The 6,717-nt window shown below is 34.7% G+C and overlaps 1 non-coding gene across 1 annotated transcript; it reads right to left on the reverse strand.

Moving 5' to 3' along the window:
* Positions 1–6,094: 6,094 nt before the first annotated feature.
* LOC149496924 (small nucleolar RNA R71) lies at positions 6,095–6,201 on the reverse strand. The gene has a single exon (XR_016320747.1). It is a non-coding gene; the product is annotated as a small nucleolar RNA R71 (small nucleolar RNA).
* Between the last annotated feature and the right edge of the window lie 516 nt (positions 6,202–6,717).

The following is a 6,717-nucleotide window of genomic DNA, read 5'->3' on the forward strand; positions in this document are numbered from 1 at the left end:
ACCATTCTGCAAATTCCGTGTCCAGCTTTGCATCAACTGCAGTATCAGTCAAATTTAGATTTTGAAGCCGCAGAAGATTGATATATTTCCTATTTATCAACGAACCATATTAGCATAAGTATGATTTAACAACGGCCCACGTCAAGTTTAGAATGTTTACATTATTTATACTTACTGGACATATGGTGTGATCTCTTCGCAATTCAATAAAATATAGGTTTGAGCCGCTTGTATCTCTGCATCAGTCAATCATCTTTTTTTTTATTTACCAATCGTACGCCCAGGGTAGGTGAAAATTTTTAGATTTCCTTCAAACTCAGATTGAACGCGATCTCCTCCGTCATCGTTACGTGGCACTCTCCGATGCTTGGTGAAAACATGTTGGTCAAAGTAGTGTGAACAGAATGTGGAAGCTTCTTCCACCAAATATGCATTGCAAATGGATCCCTCGACCTTTGCCTTATTGCGCACATTCTTTTTAATTTTCTGTAGGTGTCTGTGATTGTACAATGCCAATATGTAAGTATAAGTTCAAAAAAATGATGTAATCATTAGAATGAGATGTTAGTGAATCACCTCTCAAATGGATACATCCATCGATATTGTACTGGTCCTGCTAAACGACATTCATAGGGCAAATGATCCGGCAGATGTTCCATAGAATCAAAGAAGCCGGGTGGAAAAATTCGCTCCAACTTGCACATCACTATTGGGATTTCTCGCGCTAATTGGTACATATCATCGCATCGGATAACAGTCATCGTCAATTCCTTGAAAAAGAGACTCAATTCTGTCATTGCTTCCCAAATTTTTCCTGGTAATAATTCCTGGAATGCCACAGGGATCAATCTTTGCATGAAAACATGGCAGTCATGGCTTTTCATGCCAAACAATCTGTACTTCCTCATGTCCACACATCTACCCATATTTGAACAGTAGCCATCTGGAAACCTTAATGATCGTAACCATTCGCACAATAATTGCCTTTGGGATTTATCTAAACAATAACATGCCTTCGGAAACTTACCAGTAAGTACAGATTGCTCGAGTTCTGGTCGACGACAAATTTCCTTCATGTCTGCTCTCGCTTTTGCATTATCCTTGGTTTTCCCTTCAATGTTCATGATAGTGTTGAACAGATTTTCAAACACATTTTTTTCTATGTGCATGACATCAAGGTTATGATGGATAAGAAGTGAACTCCAGTATGGCAAATCCCAGAAGATGCTTCGCTTTTTCCACCCGCTATTCCTGCCAATTCTTGTATTTACCTCATCTGCACCTAACTCTGTAACTTTCATAAGCCCCAGATCTTCAATTTCTTGTAATATTTGTGCTCCAGACTTCACAGGTGGAGGGGGTTCAACAATAGTCATGTTCTTTCTAAAGCATTGTCGATTTCTCCTCCAAGGGTGAGATTCCGGTAAGAATTTGTGATGCAATCAAACCAACATTGTTTACCTCCATTCTTTAGTGTAAATGCATTAGTGTTTTCCATGCAGTGAGGACAAGCCAATTTGCCAGTCGTACTCCACCCAGATAACATTCCAAAAGCTGGAAAATCACTGATGGTCCAAAGCAAAGCAGCTCGCATTATGAAATTCTGATTGGTCGAAATATCGAATGTTTCAACCCCATATTCCCATAAATAATTAAGTTCAGCAATCAAAGGCTACAGAAACACATCAATTTTATGTTTTGGATTACTAGACCTAGGAATAATAACACACAAAAACATATATTCATCTTTCATACACATTGACGATGGTAGATTATACGGTGTCACAATGACAGGCCATGATGAATATTGTTGTCCTGATTGGCCAAACGGCTGAAACCCATCAGTACAAAGCCCCAATCTCACGTTTCTCATATCAGCAGCAAACACAGGATGAATGTTATCAAAATGTTTCCACGCTTCAGAGTCTGACGGATGAGTCATTATACCATCCTCATATTCATGCAAAGCATGCCATGTCATGTGTTCAGCTGTCGCCTTAGATGCATATAACCTTTGAAGGCGAGGAATAAGAGGGAAATAATACATCTTCTTGAAAGCCTTCTCTTTTTGTTCTCTACCAGTCCCTTGACCCCGCCGTTGATATCTTGGAAGATTACAAAACTTGCATTCTCTGAATTTCGAGTCAACACCCCAGAATATCATACAATTATTACGACAGCAATCAATCTTTTCTACCGGTAGTCCCAACCCCCGAACTAATTATTTTGTCCGATAAAAATTATCAACCATTGAATGGCCTTCAGGCAACATTTCTTTTGCTAACTGCACAAAATCATCGTAACACCTTTCTGAAAAATGGTGCTCCGCTTTCATGTGTAGTAATCGTGCAACAACAGACAGAACTGAATGATTCTTGCATCCAGGCCACAGTTCACTGTTAGCTGCACTTAGCATGTCAAACAATTGTTGTGCTGCTACGTTTGGCGATTCCTCCATATTATCCCAATCACATTATACTCTACTCGCATCGATTACCATATCATTGCATTGATTATCATACAGAAATTAATAAGGCTGAACTTCTAAACTTACCGGAATGGAGTGGCTTGACCCACTGGCAGCTCGAGCTTCACCATGATGTATCCATTCGTAATATTTCCACGAACCCATGTTTGCACAAATGAAGTTTCACTGTATCGATGTCTAAGAAGGCTCGATTTCGACACTTCTTGTGATTACATGAACACCTCAACTTATTACCATCCATAAAACTGGGATTACCAACTGCAAACTGTATAAACGCCTCCAATCCTTGCAGGAACTCTTGTCTTAATATCCCATTGACCTCGAACCTCCAGTGCATCCAATCTCGATTATTTTGCATTTTTTTTACCTAATTAACAATGTGTTTATAAAGGGCCATGTCATGTAATTGCATTAGTCTAAACCATCCTTAAAACATGCACCTAATGTAATGTTCAATTTACAACACTTATAACTAACTAAGGTTATTTCTATAATAAGGGTAACTATATATAAATGTAAAATCACTAAGTTCATTTATTGAATACAAACACTACTATAATAAAGGTAAGTGTACTATTCTACATATTGAATTTTTGGGAAAAAAATTCGGCAGCATTTCGGCACAACACAATCAAATCTCAAATACAAAAACAAATCAATAAACACTTCTATATCATACCAACATTCTCTAAAGGCAATATGGCCACTACTAGGCCTCCAATCCAAACTCATCATTCATTTAAGTCAAAAACATATTTAAGAATAATAACGACAATAATATAAAATAAAGAAAAACACAGCCAAAACTTCTCAAGAAAGAGTTGCCAATAATTAAGAACATGTAATAACCTAAACACACAAAAAATTATTTATATAAATTCCAATTATTCTTCAAAAAAAAAAAAAAATTGGACCAATTAGTTTTTGTACTTGTTATTATTTTTGTTCAGTACTTTCTTAGAGTTAGTTTTTATGCATCAACTACGTATACGATGATCTTAAGATATTTACAATTAGTTTTTGTAGTTTGGAGTATATATTGAAAACTGAAAACTCTTAAGTACACATCGCATTTGCATATTTCTTTTATATTTCTTTTTCGATTAACTTGAATAAAATGTAAAATATTATATAATAAAAAAAATTGCTTTCATTTTCAATCCCATAATATTTATAATCTGTATATTTGAAATGACACTTGCTTTAAGTAGTTTGAAATCCATTACATCTAAACCTTTGAAACTTATTATAGATTTTGTTTAAATTCAAATACATAAATATTTAACAATTCAAACAATAAATCTATATTATATTCTATCAAAGCAGACTTTGAAACTTGAACGAAGTGGTTGCAGACTTTGAAATGGTCTACTAAAGTAGCTATCAAAGCAGTTAATTTTGTAATAAATTCGCTTCCGAGTTGGTGAGGTAGTTAAAAAAATTCATCCTTCAAACTCGTTCAATTTCTGGTGGTTGTACAGTTGGTAATTATTTTTATTTAAGATGAGGGGAATGGATGTGATTTCAATTTTTCATTTTCTGAGTTATTAATTGATTGTATATATCTGTATTTTTGAAGAGTGATTAAAGAACATAAGTCAGAAACACGTGGTTTTTGGATTGTTGCCTTAGTAAGTTAAGTCTCAATCAATTGCTATCATTTTTGTTATTTCTCCAACGGTAGAATTTGGGACCTTTTGCTTTTTACTTGTTTAGTTTGTTTGGGACCTTTTGCAATCATGTGTATTTGTTTTTACTTGTTTAGTTTTCATAAGTACAAAAAAAAATAAGTGAAATAAAAAATTTTCCGTTCAGCAATCTATTTTTTTTTTTTTTTTAAACCATTGAAAATTTCTCCTTAGTTTTTTACTATTTGCTTGGATATTAAAGGTTATTAATTTTATATATAGCAACAATTTTTAAATTGTTTTTCATTTTTTAAATAAAATATGTAACAATATATAATTATGGCTTTTTGTTGAGTGAAACTCTCTATTTTTAATTTATTTAAGTTGCATATATATATGTTAAATTAAAATAAAAAAATAACAACAACAACATTAACAATAATACTAATAATAATAATAACAAGTACATTCACAATAATAATAATAATAACAACAACAACAGTAACAATAATACTAATAATAATAATAACAACAACAATAACAATAACAATAATACTAATAATAATAATAATAATAACAATCACAATAATAATAATAATAACATTAATAATAATATTAATAACAACAACAATAATACTAATAATACTAATACTAATACTAATAATAATAATAATAATAATAATAATAATAATAATAATAATAATAATAAGAACAGTAGTAATAATAATAATAATAACAATAATAATAATAATAATAATAATAATAATAATAACAGTACCCTAAAAAAATTCTAATCGCAACTCTATATACAAAATCAACCATAACTTTATATAATAAAAACAAATAAAATCGAAAAAAAAAATTGGAAAAATTAATCGCAAAATAAAACTAACCTCAGATTGTTTTGAAACAGAGTGACCGGAGTGCAAAGGGAGCGGGGCTGGCGGCGTCAGGCAGGCTGGAACGGTGTCAGGAGGGGCCGGCGCGGCGCTGCGGACGGAGGAGAGGAGAGGAGAAGGAGAAGAGAGAAAGAAGAAGAAAGAAAAAATAGAGGGCGCGGCGTTTAAAGCCCTAATTTTTGCGATCGACACATCGGTCACAAATTTTATAACCATCGGTCGCAATTTTTAATGAGCCGACGTCGTTTGACTAGGCTCAAAATTTGCGACTAAATATATCGGTCGCAAAAAATCAGTCGCAATTTAGTCTCCAATCGGTCTCAGAACTTTGCCCCATTTTTTACGCGCGAAATTTTGCGACAGAAAAACACTTAGTAGCACATCGGTCGCAAAATCGGTCGCAAATCCATAGTACACAGGTCGCAAATCATTAACCATTCTCGCGGGAATTTTCAGCGCCAAAATTTGCGACCGATGGCTTCTAAGTCGCAAATCGGTCGCAAAATTGCAACCCAATTAAGTCGGTCGCAAAAATCGGTCGCAATTGAGCGTTTTTTTGTAGTGCCCTAGTCTTTGATCCATAAATTGAAAGAACTTATCGAAGGAACAACGCTGCAAGAAGAGCACGTGAAATAAAACCCGAACAACAGGAAGACATGGTCAACGAGAACGAAAACGAGAACTTAAATGGACCTCCACTTCAACATCCGGTCCGCACCTTGCGAGACTACACAACACCTAATCTTAATGGGACAACCTCGAGTATTACAAGACCTAGGGTGGAAGCTAATAATTTTGAAATTAAACCTGCAATTATCCAAATGCTTTCCACCTCAATCCAATATGGGGGTTTGCCTAGTGAAGATCCTAATGCCCATATCACAAATTTCCTGAAAATTTGCGATACTTTCAAACAGAATGGTGTTTCCGAAGATGCAATTAAACTGAGACTTTTCCCTTTCACTCTTAGGAATAAAGCACGATCTTGGTTGTAGTCATGTCCCGTTGGAAGTTTCACAACATGGGAAGAATTAGCCCAAAAGTTCTTAGCAAAATTCTTTCCATCTTCTAAAACCACAAAACTGCGCAATGAGATAATGACATTTGCTCACCATGATTAAGAGAGCTTGTATGAAGCTTGGGAAAGATTCGAGGACTTGTTAAGAAAGTGCCCACATCACAGTTTGCCTAAGTGGTTATAGGTTCAAACTTTTTATAATGCATTATCTCCTAACATCAAAATTACTTTAGATGCAGCTGCAGGTGGATCCTTTGAGAAGAAGGGAATTGATGAGGCATATGAATTGATAGAGGAGATGGCAAGCAACAGCCATTACCAAAACAATTTCGAAAGGAAGAGATCTGCAGGAGTCTATGAAATAGGTGCTATCACAGCACTTAATGCCAAGGTAGATAACATGGTAAGAAAACTGGACATGTTAACTACTAATCCTGTGAATTCTATTATGCAAGTTTGTGATAGGTGCAATGGACAACATGGGATTGGAGAATGCATGATAGACTCTTTGAATCCCCAAACCTTGGAGCAAGTAAACTATGTGATGAATCAAGGAAGGAAGAATTACCCATATTCCAATTCATATGATAATAGATTGAGGAACCATCCTAATCTGTCCTATGGGAATCCTAACAATGCCTTAAACGCACCACTAGGTTTCCTTCCTCAAGAGATGAAATCTCA

This window comes from Jatropha curcas, chromosome 4, assembly GCF_041381405.1.
Source record: "Jatropha curcas cultivar XTBG-Jc1 chromosome 4, XTBG_Jcur_1.0, whole genome shotgun sequence".
NCBI lineage: Eukaryota > Viridiplantae > Streptophyta > Magnoliopsida > Malpighiales > Euphorbiaceae > Jatropha > Jatropha curcas.